The sequence below is a fragment of the Patella vulgata genome, chromosome 9 (genome assembly GCF_932274485.2).
Source record: "Patella vulgata chromosome 9, xgPatVulg1.2, whole genome shotgun sequence".
NCBI lineage: Eukaryota > Metazoa > Mollusca > Gastropoda > Patellidae > Patella > Patella vulgata.
The window spans coordinates 20,841,146-20,862,029 of NC_065887.2; the positions used below are offsets into that span (position 1 = coordinate 20,841,146).

The 20,884-nt window shown below is 35.0% G+C and overlaps 1 protein-coding gene across 1 annotated transcript in view; it reads left to right on the top strand.

The window, feature by feature from the left end:
• Nucleotides 1–360: 360 nt before the first annotated feature.
• The window catches only part of LOC126831749 (5-hydroxytryptamine receptor), a 135,343-nt gene continuing 114,819 nt past the window's right edge, over nucleotides 361–20,884 (top strand). The window contains exon 1 of the mRNA XM_050562403.2: nucleotides 361–598. The gene's annotated coding sequence lies outside the window, so the exon portion shown is untranslated. The remainder of the gene's footprint in view (nucleotides 599–20,884) is intronic.

Consider the following 20,884-nt stretch of genomic DNA (forward strand, 5'->3'; position numbering starts at 1 on the left):
GATCAATATCAGAAAAATAGTTTTTCACGCCAACGATGTTAGCCATCACATGTTGCCAAACAAGTTAAAGATTCGCTTCAATTTATCTTATTCGAACGTACTAGACCCAGCGGTTGGTAAACTGGCTAAGAAACCTTCCACTCTGCTTCATTTAGATTTACGACAAAGTAAGATTGGTGCTGGAAACGTATAGTTGTCAATAAGAAAACCGTTCTATAGTTTGGTAAATGGCGCGCGCTTCCTCGTGCCTGCTTTAGCTCTCCACACATAGAGAGAATACATGCTCGCGCCTATCAGTCTAAATCTGAGAATCCTATGTTGATTGGCTATCAAAAATCACGTGCTCAATAACCACTTTCACACCGACGTTTAACATGAAAGGGGTTAGATCAATGTGAGGGAATGAACTGGCCAGAAAGCACACAAAAGTTAATATTTACGAAACTAAACAGTCATACCCGATAAAGTTTCTAAAACATTTTCAATGTTTGCGCTCTTTTAAATATTCGACTTAATAAATTAAAAGATCTTTGACTTTAATAATTGATGTCAAAGATCTGAAACGGATTAATTTAGGAGACATTTATTCCTTATGCAGGTAAGACCGTTTACTTATTTATTCAATTAAACAATAATGTTTATCTGACACTTCTGTACGGAAACACTACAATTTATAACAGAGAGCTGTCACCTCAACATTTGTCTTTTAAATTTAATGATTGAATATATTTTGAATTATATTATCAGAGTTAAACTTCATAAATGTATTTTCTCCATTTGTTATATCACTGGGGACATATATCAAAACATTGAATAGTAATCAGAAAGACTTGGTATTTTCAAAGTTTCATAGTACAATATAATGCTTGATTTCCTAGCTGATTTCATATTTGCTGATGTTTAGTTTAGCGGTTCGCATGCTTATTAAACAAACATTTACACCATCTGCAATCCATTGCCCAGTAACTGCTTCTACCTGTTGGCAACAAGTATACTGTTTGGAATGTCCAACATACGTATTAGACCTTCTTGACACAAGTAAAGAATATGCACAGCTTACAATTGTAACTAAAGACTAACTTGAATTAATACTTGAAAAGTGGAACTTGACATTATCCAGAACGAAGTTATAGGGTCACCCGAATTTATATCCATTCGTAATTCCGATATAAAACAAACAGTAGTAAAAACCGACATGAAAATGTCCAAAACGATATTTTCTGTTTATAACTAAAATAGATGTAAAATTTATTTTGGCGTGAATCAACTAATTGACAACATAATCATCACTGTAAACAGCAGATAATTAAGAGTTAATATTCCTTCATAAATTTGATAAATACTGATCATCTTAGGCGATCTGTACGCATATCACTTTTGGGAAATCTGTTCGGAATGAATAAGATAAATTAATGTCATATCATATTATGTTAGTCTTACATACGATTTGGGATTATAAAACATCATTATTGAAAACGATGACGATGGGGAAATATTGCGCAAATTTAGTATGATATGAATACTTATTACTGTACGTATGAGGGAAAATGAACTAATGCCAATTGAATGCAATCCTTTATTCTATAATAGCAAAATAGAAAGTATAAAGCATACAATTTGTATAATGCTAAAGAAAAGAGTTTATCTAATCATTATGTCGAACAATCTGTGAAGAATGGTGAAATTATTGTTTTATTAACCGAGTTATCTCTTTTAACAGATGGTTAATAACTTATGTCACCAGATTAATTAATTATAAGTTGCGGTAGAGAAATATTTTCATATATTATTTATATTGCTAACCTTTAATAATGATGTGTAAGATTTCTTTATCCGTGTGTCAGACTTATTAATATCATATAATTAGTTATTAATACCCATTTTTCTTAAACAGAATGTCGGTTCCGGACTAACCTTGCTACAAAGGTGCCAATATGTTGCTTAAAATAATTGCAAGGAAACAGAATACACGATTCGAAATCTCCTGCTATAAATAAAACCCAACGTCAAAGGTATTGTGACTACCCCCCACCCCCAATTTTCATTAAACTCCAAATATTTCATGTTGTGCTGTATTATTTGCATTTTACGTATTACCAAATTAGCTTTTACAAATGTAATTATGCTTTTCCCAGCGGTTTATTGCAAAAAAAAATTTCGCCACTTGTTGAACACCTGATGGAATACTTTTCAGAGAACGGAGTTAATACATGTTATACTTTTTTATTTTAACACTCTACCAACGAACGTTACCTGGATGGTACCTTTCACTAGCACCTAATTTAACTATAAGTTGTGACGTGTGTCATGTACGATGCGGGTTATATTTACTAGGCTAGAACATTTTTATATCACTTATCCAGTTTCTCGGGGGGGGGGGGGGAGCGAATGGTTAGCGCGTGCGCGCTGTATCATCAGATCTGTCATTGAGTAAACTGGTGTGGTTTCGATTCCCCGGTTGTACGTGACAAGGAGTAGGGTCGCCTTCCAACCTCGTGGGTTTTCTCCGGGTCTTCCGGTTTCCTCTAAATGCTAAAGATCCCTAAGCGCAAGCGAATTATTGAAATAAAATTTTACCGTATATTAGTCCCGAAATGATCTGTTTTGTGTCGAGTGGACGTTAAACCCCATTTCTATCTCTATTGTTTTTTTATGTTATTTAATCTAACGTTAAGTTGCCAAAAAACAACTTGAGAGACATCTGGATTATCCTCTTGTTTTTTGGAATGTGAAAAATTACAAGTCAACTAAAAACTATCATCGTACAACGTATCCACTCATACTTGGGAGTGTTTTCATACCCAGTTAACATTTCTTTCTCTGCTTTTCGCATATCTCACAGATGAATGTTCTCGTATCTTTATCTGAAACAGCAACAAATGTGGTCACCCGATAATACAAAAAAAAACCCAAACAAACCAAATAGTTGTACAACAATTAACATTAAATGTACGTGAATACTCTTCAAGCGTTATTCTGAGACGGACAAGTCAAAAACCTCTTCTTATATAGAACAACATCATGAGGCGCAATACCAAATAAGGTAGTTAAACTACACCGCGTTTAAATTAACATAAATCCAGAAGACAAACAAGGGGACAAGATACATCAGACATGGAAATTGCAAGTAATAAGTATATAAATCAAGTGAATGGGTCCAGGGTCGGATTAAGATTTGGCGCCGAAACTTTCCTTTACAGCAGACATTATGCATAGCTGATCAGGTGTATTGCACAAAGCCACTTACATTTCCATCTTCTGTTTTCGAATTCAGACAAATTGAAAAATGTGTTACGTTCAATTGCCTTTGCTTCCAGGAGACCCCGGCTGCCATTCCTACAATGGAAGCAAACATTCTCAACACTAACCGGGATTTACCCGAGAGAGAGTCTACTTGACAAGTGGTAGGAACCAAATATCGCATAGCGCCATTCAATTAAGTTGAAAGCGGATGTAAAAGAAAGTTATTTCACAGTTGCAAAATGACTATCATAAAAAAAAAAACATCATTATTTTTTCACAGAAGATTCTGATCTTCAACAGTTCTGCACAGTACCAAAACATAGCTTTCATACACATATGTATTAAAGAAACCCATAGTTAGAACCAGCGGAGCCAATAATAAGTTCCGCGAGTGACAATCCAAAGAAAAGCATCTAATTAATTTTTTGACAATCCAAAGAAAAGCATCTAATTAATTAATTTTTTGGCTATTACTTTTGTTAGCAAGAAATTACGTACGACAATTTCACATTTTGAATTAAGAATTAGGTTGGCTGTTTTTAATCGCATTATTATAACAAAAAGTTCTCGCTATAATAGTTAATAAAATAAATAATAAAAAGAGAATATGCTGAAAATTCCAAATTGCTTCATTCTGGACCTAAATATTGGCGATTCAATTTTAGGCTAGCCTCGATTGTCATTACTTCGTATAATCGAGACTTTGTTTATTAAAACGTCTCGATTATCCACTTTTACGATTATTTCATCCACTGCAAAATGCACCCAAAGCCGATAGCATCGAGAGTTGATTACGGTCTTGGTAAGTTAATTAATGTCTAATTAATAATTTAGATAACAAGGCCTAAAAAAGACCTGCCATAGGCAGATTTAGCTCTTGCATAATGCATGTTTAAGTTTTTCATGTTATAAATAATTATCGTATTTTGGGATAACCAAAAATAATGCATTGGTGTTCTAGAAAGAGTAATTATATGCAGTATATTGACAAGCAAACATGTAAAGGTCCTACAAATCAAATCTATTTTAAGGTTTTTTGGTGGAGTATAAAAAATGACAATCTCTATTTAAATACTTCTTCGGATGTGTTGCAATGCACGATCTTCGTTCCAAATTTTAAAGTTATGAAATAAAAATTGAAATTTGTATTTAGCCCAATACTTCGTCTTCAATCCTTGTTTTTGCATTCTTTGTTTTAAATTATATTGAATAATTAGCAACACATCAAATTACACTTAAATTGAACTAGAACAATGCTACACTTTCTCAATAAAAAACAGGTCGTCGGCGAGTTGACGCGATACATCTCGGATTTTACTATAATTACAAACAAAATTGACCAATTTTGTGAAGTCAAGTTCGTCAATTTGTCATGTTACGTGATAAGATTTGACTCTCCGATTTTAAATTATATATTTCTTTACCTTTTTGTCTTGAATTGATCACCATATGCTTGGCGTAATGTAGTGGGCTTGGTGCTGACATGCCATTAACCAATTTTTCATTTCATCTCAACCTTTTCAATTCCCCCTTTTGGTTTGCACGTTGTCTGTATGTTAAATCAATATTTTACGAGAAAACAACCCAAGAATCCTACTGGTAATTTATTCTGTTGTATTACATGGTTGTCTTAATTCCCCTTATATAAGTAGGGTTATTTGCATAATTGATATTATGGTCATAGATAGATATAATATGTTGGATCTTTGATAAGGAAAATGTCAAGTTATTTAAAGTAACGTGTCTCTTCAATACAATGACAGCTGGAATTCGATATAAGAGTAGCCGTAGCGCCGATGGCAGGTCCGAATTTCCCAGTCGTTTCAGAATAGTAGGACTTTTATTCCCCCCTCTCTCTCTCCAAAACAATGACATTTGTTACTCGCCTCATTTTGCGGTTTATAATGCAGAAAAATAAAAACATTGATATTTAAATAGAAGTGTTTTTGAGTATCCTAGATAAATGAAATCTAGTATTTAGACAACTGGGATGATTAAGACTGGCATAAAGATATGTCAGTGGCAATGGAAACCAAACTTGAGAATCCCTGGGGAACTTTCCTTACCTACACCGGGATCGAACTCAAGACCTTCTAGTTATTGCGCCAGGGCTATAATTACCGAACCACCGTGACTTACATATCCCCAAGGATAAAGTGGCACTATCAAGAAAGGGGTTGGACTGAATTCCAGAAACTGAAGCTTTTCGGCGGGAATTACCCCCAAGGCAGTGGTAACCAGTTGTCAATCCGATCTTCTGTCATTTAACCGAACACAATATGGGCTGCGAGAGAGACAGAGTTTACACTGTGGATAATTACAGGGATAGCGCCATTGTTTAGCTTTCAGTCAACAACGATTTCATATTAAGTTTATGTGTCACGGAAGATGAGAACTGTAGAATAAAAGTTAATCTGGAGTAGCCAGATTGTGGTCGGCAACCAGAAGCTTGTTTTGAAAGAGTATTATTACAACTTTATTTGCGGATATCTTATATCAATGATTACACAGATGAAATTCATCGCGAGCTTGGCAAGCCACGGTGGCTAAGTGAGTGAGACGCTGGCTCACTAGTCTGGAGGTCGCGGGTTTGCTCCCGGTGTTGGCCTAGAAAGTTCATCGAGATTTCCCGGTGTGGTCCCCCCTGTCAGTGGTGCAGGACGGATGGCCTGACAAGGACAACCGTCTAGTCCTTTGGGTGGTACGAAAAACGAAGTCCCGTAAAAGACCACTCGACAGTTGGAATTCGATACAAGAGTATGCCGTAGCTCCGCTAGTCTGGCAAATTTTTAGTCATAGCACACAGTATGACGTAAGCCTGTCTTCATAACGAGCTAGAATAGTCAGTGGTGAACAATTATGGTTTACGACCAGTAAAGTGGGATTTTATTGTTTTAAATGAGTACATGTATATATGAAATATATTTTGTGTTTTTGCATTCCTAAGGCTAATTCATAATATCATTGTGTAATTTCCCCTTCATTTTAATTTATAAAATTACTTTTTTTAAAGATATATTTTCTGGTTCAAAAAGGTAACATGCCAATAAGAACTGGAGATTATAGCTTTAGATAATGTCACCGCCTGGATATTAGCAGATCTAATTCAACTATGATTCAGATGCATGCATATGGCAGCGTGAAACCTGTCGAAACAAACTCCAAATGTTCATCACTAATGTTCATGTTTGAAACTATTTCTGTATGCTTACGTATATGTCTGACGAACTAAATTAGCCGGTCACTTACTTTAATAATGCAGTGTTTTAAAAATTACGTTATCATTAAAGGGCAGATAAAGGACACCTTAATATAGTATATTAGATCAGTACTAAATGGCAACCCCATCAACATTTCAAGTATAAGCGATCGCATGTTTCATATAAAACAAAACCCGATGCTTATGAGATTTACAATAGTCTGTAATGGAAGGTTATGAGTAATTCTGTGCAATATTCTTGACACAAGTAATTAGCTATGTGAAATTCCAAAATCAGCGAGCAACAATATTGTATTCTTAAAGGCTTGAAAGCTCCAGAAAATAAATAATATCTCTATCTAAGTACTAGATGTTTAAGTGTCCTACCTGTTGTGTAAATTATCCATTACATCCTATTTTACTTGTCCAGAGGGTTGAAAATATTTTTAAATCGAAGTTTCATTTGAAAAGGTTTACGTTAGACGTTTCAAACCATTATGTTGAATTTTTCAAATTTTTTAAATAAGGTGTGTTAAGATGAAATTTGTATCATCAATTAATTGAAATATTCTAAAATAGTACAATTTGTTGACCAGAATAAAGATTGGGAAATATTATTTAGTTCCAACAAGAGTGGTATTGAGCCTTTAAACTTATGGCTAATAAAAACCCTAGATGGTAAGTACTTACGTTCACTTAAACATACATTATGCAAGAGCTAAATCTGTCTATTACAGGTCTTCCTTTAGGCCTGAAATTTTATTTAAATCATTAATTAACTTATCCAGACCATAACCAACTCTCGATGCCATCGCTAGCCTGCGATATTTACTGGATTATGATCCGATTTGCTGCTCAACTTTCATTCGTGTTTTTTATCGTACCGACTTTAGTAATGATGATCGAGGCTAGGCCGAAAATTCAATCGCTAATTCTCGGTTCAGGGTGGATCAATTTGACTGAAAATGTTAGCAAACTCTCTTTACATTATCTAGTTTTTTTAACTATTATAGTGAGAACTGCCAGCTCTTTATCTAATCACCCATTAAGTTACGAAATGTAACTAGTTTTGGCGCAAGTATGGACAAATAACTATATATTATATCAACAAATATTGCCATGGAACAACAAGTAACTTTGAAACCCAATCATAATGTGAACTTAGACTTTGTCCAGGTTTAGCAGAATGTGTAAGCTATCCATTCGAAAATAGTTGGCCTGAAACCTTGATCACCAAACTGAGTTTATCTTCCGTTTTTATTTTCATGAAATATGTGACAAGCCTTTGCTGAGTTTTAAAAATGGGTTAGAAAAATTAAACTTCCCATGAAATATCAATCCTCATAAAAATATTTTTAATCGTTCAAGTTTTATTTGACGATGTAACATAAATTTTAATCCGACATTTATGATGATTAATTATGGACTTAATACATCTCTAGAGATTGATTGTTCTGTATACTTTGGTGCGGCACTTTTCTTTCCGACTGTTTTATGTCACATTGATCGTTATAGTGTATCTGAGTGTAAGCATTACAGCTATCAAAACATGTTGTCTCTGCATAGATCAAAGGAATAAAGACAGCGGAATAATATATTTTTTTTATAACTTAGGCACAGTAATTCCTTCACGAGTGTCCTACTCCTCGTTGGTCGGAATAGCCTGTTCGGTTTAAAAAGCTTTAGAAAATCCAAGTTCAGTAGAATGTATACAAAACAGAAGGATTTCTGTTGAAACGGGTAAATAAGTTTCGCCACTTCAATACTCAAAACAGGCGCCTTCTGGGCCACAAGTGCTCAATAAGAGATGATGGCTAACATAGCATTCAGTACTTTATTTATGATACAAACACATTTGAAATCGATGATTTCTAATATTAACCGAGAGAAGATTAGAAAAACGTGCATCATATAAAATAGTTAGAGTCGATATGAGAGAAATCTGGTTATATAAGTGAATTATAAACTTGCCATTCGGCGTAGTTATGAGTACGAAGCTCTCTCCACTTTACATGCTTAATCTTTCATCGCGGTATAATTAGATTTCTTAACATTACTAACAAGATCAAATAGAAATCACATGGTTTGTACAGTATTAATACGAAGAAAATACTCCAAGACAAGCATTTTATGTTATTTACCTTATAGCCTACAATACATTTTTATTAAATCATTTCTAGATTTGAAACCAGAAATTTATTTATTACAAGACTTAAATGTATCAGATATATTGTTTTGTGATCTGATAAATATTTGTTCATCGGGTTAGTATTACGGCTAACCCTAGCCCTCTGATACTTTTTAGCAAAAGATTACCTTGGAAACGTGTAATTCCAATCAGTAAAAACTTTTCCGATTCAAATGTGAACAAAGTTTAGTGTTTTGCATGAGTCAAATGAGATAAATCACTTAAAAAAACAACCTCATATATTATTGTTAATATTTACCTTTTCGTGGAGCAACTCTTTGGCTTGATCTCATTATAGCTTTTATATTCTCGTAGCTTTTACCTATGCTATGTTCTCACTATCACGATTGGCTCTACGATTGAAATCGTATATTGTGGCCAGTCGTAGCCATCGTGTTGATCGTATCGAAACGTATCCGAACGTACCAGATCGTGGACTCAATAGGGAAGATGCTATCGTAACGTATCGTACGACAGTGGAAACCTAGCATTATTCGATTTATCCAACGTTTTAACAAGACTCTTCACATGCATTATCATATAGGTCAAAAGTCAAAACGTTTATTGAACAACTGTTATTCTTATGCACAATTTCATCGCTAGAGATTTAAAAATCCGGTTTATATGGATTACGGTACATCGTATGCCTGGAATGTATTAGAAAAATTATCCATTTATTTTTTTCAGGAAAGATAAAATGTAATTTGTTTCGATTTTTTATAGTGTCATATAATTATGCACAACTGATAAAACAAATGCATATATATTATCACTAGTACTTCCGTTGCACAGTTAATATTTCTAGAAACACTTTAAGGTCAAAAGTTCGGGTTGAAACTAGTGTTATAATAAATACCAGTTTGCACTAACATAGCAAACATTTCTTGCACTTTCGTAATTTTAAAACTACAAAAAATATGTACGCAAAAAAGGACTAGGCTTTATATATGTCTTTGATAATATACTAATAATATTTTGTGTTAGTTCGTTAAGTATTTTGTGTGTTTCATTTTGATATTTATACAAAATGTGTTGGTGCTACTGAGCAGCTTGTCACTCCTGGGGAAAATGTGGCTGTATACATTTTCATAATGTAGTTCCCAGTGATCACCAGGAAACTAACATTTCAAAATTATATTGTACCACGGAGGAAAAACTGATAACAATTACAACTCATGCAATACAAAGTTGTAATTTGATCAAATACAGCACGGGCAATAATACAAAGTTGTAATTTGAACAATTACAGCAGATGCGTAATACACAATAGAATGATGACATTGTTTACCCAATGTACGTTTTTAATACATGAGTTGATAGTTTATGGACTCAGAAACATATTTATTGTCAGCTACACGGACGATCTTTACATTAAATATTTTATTCTTTTATTGATTGTATCACTACTCAAACAATTGATATATAATCGATTGGGATGTCAAATCAAATCTGGGATGTCATAGTCAATTGCGTAGCCATTTACAGTTATAATAGACAAGTAGTACCCATATTCATATATGTATTACACCAACATATGTTAATCTAATTCTTTTCAAGATAAACATACGTCGAGAAACAAGGCAGTTCCTTGTTGAATTTCATATGTCTGGGGAAAACGTAAATATAGAAAAGTAAATCATTTTAAAATGCAACGGCTGAATTTTAATGCATTAAATTTGTTATAGTTTGAAAGATGTTTGTTTTTCTTCAAAATTTCAATACATGTATACTCGCTAGTCTGACTTGAACTAGTTTTTGCAATAAATGTAAATCACAGACCATAATATAATCAACCTGCAAAGTGTATTTGCCAAATCTGAAATTTTATTTATTTAAATAAACTTTAAAGCGATTATGTATTGTTTTCTGCATTATTACGATGCGCTTTTGGATTAAAACAAGAGCATCCCTAACGCTGCAATATACGTTCCCACTCTTGCTTTGATTGATATGGCACTTTTTAAAATGAAGAGATTAAAATATGAAATTGCTGCAATAACTGTAATATGACAAGAGGCAAAAAAAGTCTAGGCGTTGGGTTTGTTTTGCCAAATTTACAGTCTAGATATTAACAAAAAAGTGGGTGTGACACCGCCCCAGGGAGTCGGGGCATGCAACAATATAAATAGTTGCTGTCTTTATGGTATAAGGAATAAATAGAACTCGGGGTTGGATATAGAACAATATAAATAGGTACCACCCTGTTATTAAAATGATTGATATGCTGAATTTGAAACAAATCTGTTAATTATTGCAACTTGTAGAATACAGACAAAATGTGGGTGTGGTTACACACCCCTAGGGGTCGAGGCATGCACCAAAATAAATAGTTGCTATCCTTACAGTATAAGGAATAAATATGCAAAGTTCCAAGAGGATCCATTCAAAATCCCAGCCTGTAGACAAAAAAACACAAAACTTGGGCGTGGCTCTGAACCTCGGGGTTGAACATGGACCAGTATAAATAGGTACAACCTTATGATGGGTCATTCCGAATTGGATCCAAATCTTTTAATAATTGCAACCTGTATATCATTTACAGATAAAAGTGCCGTCCTTAGAGTATAAGGAATACGCAACCAAGTTCCAAGATAAACCATTCAGAATTGTGGTCTTCGGGCACAAAAGTGGGCGTGGCTCTGCCCCTGGGGATCGGGACATGCACCAAAATCAATAATTTCCGTCCTTAGGCTATAAGGAATACACCCATTGAGAATTGTGGCCTATAGGCATTACATACACCTGAAGAAAAAATGGGTGTGGCTCTGCCCTTGAGGATCGGGCAATCACCAAAAGACAATGGGTATCCTTCTTGTGGTATAAGAAATAGGTATGCACAGTTTCAAAAGAATCAGTTAAGAATTGCGGCCTGTAGGCGAAACACCGACACACAGAAGAATTGGGCGTGGCTATGTCCCAGGGGGGTCGGGAATGCACCAAAAATAATAGCGATCATCCTTAGGGTATAAGGAATAAGTATGAAAATGTTTTAAGAAGATCGATTACGAATTGCGGCCTGTAGGCGTGGGTCTGCCCCTGGGGGTTGGGCATGCAGCACAAACAATATGCAAAGTTTCAAGATGAAACGTTAAGAAATGCGGCCTGTAGACGACAAACAAACAAATACCCTGGGGGTCGGACATGCAACAAAAACAATAAGGATCATCCTTCGGGTATAAGGAATAAGTATATCTTAGACAGATAATTAGAATTTAATTATTAAAATGGTTATGCGCATACTTGTAACAGGAAATAATAAACACAGGCGATAGTCTAAACTATATAGGCGACCAGTTAGGGCGTAGACAGAGAGAGACAGGGGGGGGGGGGGGTAACGTCCACTCGACACAAACTAGGTTATTTCAAGACTAACATATGGTTCAATTTTATTTTAATATTTTGCTCGCGCGTAGGGGTCTTTAGCTGTGGGAGCTACCCGAAGAAAACCTACGAGGTTGGACAGATGACCCTACTCCTTGTCACGTACAGGCGGGGAATCGAAACCACGCCACTTTATTCAATGACAGACCTTATGATCAAACGCACACGCGTTAGCCATTCGGCCACCCAGCCCCCAGCAAATACAAGAACCCTTTGACGGTTGAAGTCAGATGAAGAGTTGGAAAAATTATCTTCCTTTATATTGCACACGCCATCAAAGAAGCACATGATCGAAATATTATGTTGAAGAGTTATTTTTTTTTCATTTTGTATTCTCAAAAGCTAAAAAGATGTTGCTGTATAAATTAAATTTAGGCCATAGTCGGCCAATATAATCCCGTTGTGTCCATGGTTATTAGTTAAAATGTAGTAGATGTCCCAGATGGTGTAACACTTCAAGCAAAGCGTTTCTTACTTAAACTTATGTTTCATAGTTTAACTGCCGATACGCATCCGATTTAAACTTTATCGTATGTAAAATTGTTTAACGTCCCAAATCAGTTCATGAATGAATACAAATTAACGTAGATGTTTGAGTCATTATTGTTAAACATCTTAGCTGACTGAAATACCGCTTCTTTCTGAGTGAGGAATTTACCGGGAATTCACTAGAGAAAACATATGTCTTGGAGATTTACATTACGGTAGAAGTTAAGTTTACTTATAACGGTTCTTAGCTAGTAAACATTTGGTCTTGTATATATACAAAAACCTAATATACTTAGTACAAGGGCATAAGTTCAATGTACACATTATATGGTGGGGAAGAAGAACAGTTATGGTACAGTGGCCGGCTGACTCTTGGGATATGACAAAATATTCACCAGAAAGAAGCAAACTGGATTTACCAAAGAGAAGAATGTTAGCCAGATTACCCCTAAAATCGCAATGGGAAGGCTGGCTGGTGCGGCCTATGTCTGTTCTCAAGTCCCTAGTTCATAAAAAATACCAATAAAGTTCTGCCAGTTCGTTAACTATGTTTTTGTTCATACTCGTATCTTATCTTGTATTCGTAGACTGCCACAATAATGACAATCTGGATACAAATAAATTGTAGCTCTTAGTTTACAGACTGACCATGCGAGGATGCGAGCCTAAACCATGAATAAATCTAACAAACAGACAATAAGGTGTCGTCTTTGCTAATACCTTAACGAAATGAAAACCAATGTACGATTTCGCATTTGATATACATACCCCGGTTTACTTTTCATATTTATGTTTCTTCCTCCTCGGGCATTTTGAGTTGCGAATATCGGTTTTTGGTTTTTTTAATAGTTCATATATTATGTGTTTATTAAATGTACTATTTACCCGTCAAACAAAACAGACAGAACAAATCTCGATTAATGACCTAAACATTATCGGATCTGGTTGCCATTATGGGGATTAGACACTTAGAAGTACTTTAGAGCGGATTAACAATCATTGTTTTGTACTTTATGATACAGATAAAACTAGGAACTCGCCAAGGTTATGTATTACGGCTGCTATTGTTGATGATAGTTACTTTTATCACACTTAAAACTATATGGAAATGGGGTCTTACTTTGAAGCACTAATGCTAATGGAGGTAGATATACGCTTTCAAGTGTGGTCAGAGTGAACTTATATCCTGTCATCGACATTTCCACCATTTCACCATCGAATTCCAACAGCCAATGATTTTTACGTGCATGCAGACGAGTACACGACCGAGTCTAGGGTTTGCGTCCCATCTGAACAACTATCCACTTTTTCTTGCCAAGTCCTCCGTCCTGCATCACCGAAAATTGGAAACAAGACTGAAAAATTCGGAAATTTCAATACCCGGTATCATTCACATCATCCGAAACCTAATATATTACAATGGTTTAACAAGTCACTGGCATCACATGCCAAAGAAGTCAGTTAACTGAAATTAGATCGATTAACATTGCTGACCCAGTCATATTTCTAGACTCATGAGGGTTACAATATCATGTAATGTGAACTTAAAGATGTCTGTGTACCGATATATATCCTTGCCAGAACGCAGGCTCTCCTATCGGCGGTAAATATAGACATCTGGTGTAACCGTTCAGGGACTTTTGAGAGGCAAACAACCGAGTATAATCGAATTCCGAAATATAGACGTTTGGCTTATCTAATGAAAAATATGACATCGTAGGAACTGTAAAAGGGGTCATACATAAAGATGAATATCTACGCTGGTCTAGAACACATATTCCTTCTAGAATACTAACAACTTTCTTTTTGAAATATCTGCGACATCAAGATGTTTACAATGAGTTTGGGGCCCATGGGAGCTCAGCGAGTAAGGTATTGGCTTACTAACCAGTTGGCTCGGCGTTCGATCCTGGTTATGAACTAGAAAAGTACTTCGCGATTTTCCAGCGTGGTTCGATCATGTCAGAGGTGCTGACGGAAGACCTGGCAAGGAACAGTGATGCCGGTGGGACCAAAAACCGAGATCCTGTCTTCATTAGCCCGGTTGGTGCAAAACAGTAGGACGTCAAGTCATATTTTGTGTCATTTACAATGCGCTGAAACAATTATTATTTTATTTTTGTCATCTAGACATGGGATGATAATAATTAATACATATTTAAATATATTTATTCCACAACGCGTATCGTATTCAGCTAGAAAACGTATCGTTTCAATAAATTACATTATTCAATGTGAACATTTGCACGAAATCTTCTGTTTAACAATGCACCAGACTCTCTCAATACAGCGAATCTAAATAAGTCGAAGGCTTTAATTAATTAATACATGCAGTGTGCATTTGATTAATAACTTCGATGGGATCTAATGCTAATATTCTCCAGTACAATCACGTTTCGTGCCAATTTCGTTCAATTTACTTGGATAACGCATACCATATGATAACTAAACAACCTTAACATGTATCAAAATAAACTAAAACATCCACCCAGACAAAAATAAATCACAAGACACATACAGAATAATCTGAAGATAACCGAAACCAATCTGGAACTGATCTTTTATATTTTATAGAAGGAAAGAAAAGCGTTTATTAAAAACAATTAGATGTTTCCATGACCTCCCAGGTCCATGTAAAAGGTCAAACGGCATACGAAGTGATAACACACAAGAAGCATGTTCAATATTTTAACGGATTGTTCTAAATGTCATATACTGGGATTATTGGATTTCTTAAAAGAAATACTGCATATTTATTTTCGACAATTTCCGAAAATTAAATTCTGGTGTTACTCCACTTGATATACGAAACGTTCCTTACTATTTGTGTTTCGTAATTATTTTTAGATATTTTAAAAAAGTATAATAGCGATTAGCACCACAGAAATCAATGAACGTCATCGCAGACCCATGTATATCTATTAGTATGATCATTATTTCAAATATTTATCCAACAGCAATCCGACGCCAGCTGCTATTGTATATATCATACATTTTTTTTAATGAAAATCTGATCAAAAAAATAATATTCACGTGAAACATTAATAAATATATTGATTTGACGATATATAAGTATGTCAGCTTCAAGGATTGATTTGTATACCTTTTCTGTGACACATAATGAATGACATGTATGAATGCATAACCACTTGTTATAGGTCATGTCTTAATGCGGAATCAGTGGAATATTCAAATGGCATTGAGATACTCAAGTACTGAAATGTGGGAGGGGCAATTACAGAATCTGTCGGCGAATCTTTTCTAATGCTATACCTAACCAGGGGTATCCCGCATTTATAATCAGTAGCTTAAGCGTTTGGACAATTGCGTAAAGCTACAATCTTCGTATCTTTCATTTATCAACCTGTAAGAGCTACGTAAAAATAAAAAAATATGCATATAAGCTTAGAATCCATAAAATACTCGAACGGCCTTTCCGTCGAATACACGGGATATCAATTATTATGTTTTCACCACTCGAACGAAAATTTTCGTCAGCGCCATTCTCTACTTGTTCTGTGCCCTTGGTTATTTAAAAGAAATACTGGTGCGTAATGCTACAACCATTAATAACCTGAAAAGTGAATCAAGAATCGAGAGAGAATATTAGGCTACATGTACTTATGGAACCAGGCATTAATTTGTGATATTTGAAACCGATCTTGTATTACTAGGAACCAATGTGTAAATGTTTGATTCAAAATAGCTTTTGCAAACGTGCGTCAGAATCCTCTAAACTATGTAAATAATTGTTATAGAACACACCTCTACCAAGTATGTGTATATTTAACACTGTGTCGATATTGTTAATTGGTATTAATTGCAGAATAACTGAATCGTACATAATGCTGTAGTGTGTCAAGTTCAATCATGTACCGGTCGCACCCGCTAAGAAATTCAGACATGTTGTTGAAGCAAGAAGATAAATTTGTAAGCAAAGAATTCAATAGATGCAATCGGGTATAACGCCCATCTGTACTGCTCCGAGTGAGCTAATAAAGACGAGATAAAGCCACACTGGTTGCTATGATGGAAATATAGCGACACTATATGGCCCACCCTTACATCGAATTTCCAACTGTACACTATACGTTGTAACTTGCCACCGCGACTCCCTATATGTTGATAGAAAATGCAATAAGTATAGAAGCGTGGCTAATGTTCCACCTGAAAATGAAGAATTCGGTGATTTGTAAGCATATATTATCAGCAAGTACCCACCAGTATTAAACACACGCTCATGATTACTATCATGTCGATAATTGTTCTTGTCTCGAAGCCTTTTTAAAAATTCAAGTTTTCTAAAAAAAAATAAAATAACTGCGAACTATCAGCGTGCAATACAACGTATTTTATCATCTCACTTTTAACATAAACGCATATAAAGAAGACTACAGATAAATATAACACAACATTTTGACTTCCTAGTCAATAGGTAGTGAAGTATTTTAAAACGTGTTAGAGAAGAGGTTAGCATTGCAATATGCCTATAACGTTTAAAGGAACATACTTCATGTTACTGTTTAAATATCTTAAAAAGTTCACCCGTTTCAATTGTGTCTTCGACCTGGGAATGGATATTTTAATTGTTTATCTATTTTCCATGCTCTTTACCTGTTTGTCCGGTCTGTGTTTTTCCCATATTTCACCCGCTATAAGATTATTTCCCGGGAGTTGTCTACTGTTTTCAATGTTGGTGTCACAAGTATATAAAGATCGCGCCAGGTTAGGTCTATTGACTCTAGGAAATAGGATATTTTCTCCCTTCTCAGGGCCATTATGCAGTAAGTGATTTGAGATGAAAGAAGAATCTCTCAGAACAGATTGTCGACTAAGCACAAAACACAGGCAGCAAAAACATTTATTTTATTTTAAAGAAATGTATCTTAGAGCAATCGTTAGGTCATCGACTAAGTGGGCTCTTGTCATTATTACAAAGCGATCAAAGACTCAGGGTTTTCAATTTTAGTGTGTATCAGATTTGAGAAACATTGATTCGGGTTCCGAAATCTTCCAGAGAGATGTTTACTTTAACGATTTCTGTAGCAAACTCGCCGTAAGATATTAACCACAGACAAAATCTACATATTGATGCACAGAGGGCAAATTCTGGATGGGAGACTCAATATACCAATGAAGTCGCAAGCTATAACGGCCAATACCATACATTTCTACTTAAGACTGGCTTGACTAGCCTTTAATGCCCCGAATCTTAAATGGACATGTCTCTGTGTATACATAAGGTTGACCAGATTTGAATACTGGAATTTAGATGTCGCCCAATTCGATGTATAATCGATAGCTAACGATTGAAATTCTCGGAAAATATTCCAGTTCTACAGAAAACCAATTGCTGAATGAAAACTGGTCTTTTTAAGCATTAACGCGATGTGTATGTCTAACCCCAGTTAACTTAATTAGATATAAAATGAATACGTCAATATCCCATCCGCGATAAACTTACGTATATAAACATATATCATACTTTAAAACACAGTAAGAATTACACTACATATTGCAGGAACTGTTTTGAAAGGAGTGTTATTTAGGAGGACCTTAAACATTCGACTAACGCAGAAACTATGCTTGTTATATATTTGTAATTTAGCACTTTCTTTAAACATTTCTGAAGATTGGGAGTTTGTTTATGTTAAACATTTCATTAGGGAGCACTTCTAAAACGTATCTACTCTCTGTCTCATAACATTCTCGATCCCTAATGTGCTCATATTTGACTTATCACACAGTGTTTTTGGCTTATGGTTGTGAACCCCAAAATTTACAACACCAACTCTTCGTCGAAACCGTCTAGATTCAAAGATGGAGATTTGTCGAAAGATTGCTTATTAAACTAAATATAAGACCAATGTTGCCACTGATAATAAGCCTACTTCTGTGTGTAACTAGAATCGAACTTTGAATGTTGTCATTTCGCTTCGATAAGATCAGTCTTCTGAACGCCACGTGATTTCCAGTACGTTTACGTTGCTATTCCAGAAAGGAATTCCCCTTGGGGCTACTCACTGATAAAGCGCAAAGTTCGGTTACTTTAACTTGTAACTAAACGCGTAGCGAATTATACCAAGTTGACGTATGGAAGCTAAAACTAGGTTTTATGAACCAGACAGTTTAAATATCGCGATTATCAATAACACTTTGATCTCTAATTATATGTTAGTCAAGTTGCGTTGACCCGCCAGCCTTTAATACATATTGCAAGACATAATTACTCTATTTGAAAACGTCTCAATACTTTCTTTCAATTTGGCAATTTCTTTTTCATATTCGGCATTAAAAATGAAAGTTATTTAGCTTAATGAATTGATAAATGAAAATTCCAGGAATTAACCATTTGTAACATTTTCAATGACCAATTTAACAACCAAAAGAATTTTGACTTTCAACTCAAATCTCCAATCGGAAGCTCCTAACATCGGAATGTAGATAAAACCGCCAATTTCAAAGTCTTGAGTTATTCTAAAACAAAGAGAATTTGAAAGATTTGATTCCAGACTCGAAGACGACAAGAACTCTCCACCATAATATACAGATGACCTTTCAGTCTCTTTTACTATCCATCTTTCGCTGCGTCCCCTGTAGCGACATGTATGTACAGACAAAAACGTGTCTCGAAAGATAGGTTCCTTAAAGTAATTTCGTTTCGAAATCTTTAGTACTGACTTTAATTACATTTTCTGTATGGCTAGTTTCATTCTTAAAATAAAATTCGTCTGAGACATACACGCTCTCACGTTTATATCTTTACTGTTATTAAATCCTTTACCACGGAAATATGTGAATTTTCTGGATCTACCTGCTGTGTTCTCTTGGTGTGGGCTCAACAAGATAGACATGCGTCCATGACGACCACCACAACACCCCATCACGTCGACTATACTTTGGCGCGCAAATGACCACGTCTGCTGATTGTAAATCATGTAATGGTCTCGACGTGTGTGGACAATGAAATTGTCTGTCGCTGTTAGCCCTACATACCAATCCCAACAGAAAATTGCCATTGAGCAGAAAACATCTTATGTAATGAAATAGACTTTCTTCAACAATTTGATCATAACCCTTGAATTGAGTGTTGAACTAAATTTATAGACGTTTTCCGACTATAACGTTTACACCGAGCAGCAGTGAAAATGTTGATGAAAATTAATGTATAAATAGATTTATAGACTTTTATATCCTGAATTGGTATACATATTACTTTTGTTCCATATTGTCATATGTAATGGACCTTAGGGAAACTAGGTCATTTCGGTGCAATCGTACAATTTTACTTTATACAAAATATATAGCACAACTACATTTCGTGTAAGAAATGGTTGCTATGAAATTAAAACATTTAAACCCTTTGGTTTCCTGTAATAAACAAACAAACAAATGGTTTCTTTCATGCATATTATATTTGGTAGAACGGCCACTTCATATGCTTAATTATAACCTGTTTAACTCAATCTTTACGTAAATTAAAATATCTTTCCGTTTTATATAGCGTGTTATAATGTTAGCACTACTGTTTTATTGTAGTGAACACTACAACTTATAGTCTAAATCAGACCTAAATCAATATTATAGAATCCACAGATTACGTCCTTCCAGACTATCATGCTGAGATGGAGAATTGAAATAGAGTTTGAATTACCATATAAACATTACGTTAGGTCTCTGGAATTGTCTACTGGGGTGAACAATACAAGAAAAACTGTAAAAGAACCCCAGTATCAAACTCTAGTGGGTGTTGCTTTTGAGTGTAATCAATTAAATTAAGTCATTTATACCCAAAAATAATAACGCAATAAAGTCCCCTATCGGTTTCCATAAGATCAATGGAATAATGCCCAACTTGTTGCTTTTGAAGACAGGGGGATACTGAAAACGTTCTGACAACTGACAAACATGACATTAGTAACGCACATACATTTCCTAACTTCATAATAGGTATGCCTCAGCAAGTCTGATAACTATGAGAACCATGTAAATAATTATGATTTCTTAGATCCCCTTAAGTGAAACGTCTGATACATGTGCGTGTCAAGGTGTCTTTACTTGGGATTCTAAGATTACTTAACTAATACATTACACCTTTTGGCTTAAAAGTTTCACAATATCGTTTAGTATACACTAGAGTTGAACCAATAGTTTGCTTGAATATTGAATAAATCCGATTCAATACATCAAGAATGTATGTTAAAATGTGACATGGAGCTTCGATTTTCATGTCTATCCAAGCGACAATACACGACATCCTTTCTAGAGACTACAAGTGTTCACTATTAACAAACCCTTATTTAGAGTGTGTAGGAATGAGAGTGTTAAATCCCTAAGATATAATAGGATTTTGTTGCAGAGGCGCTAGCGTTGCAACGACAACG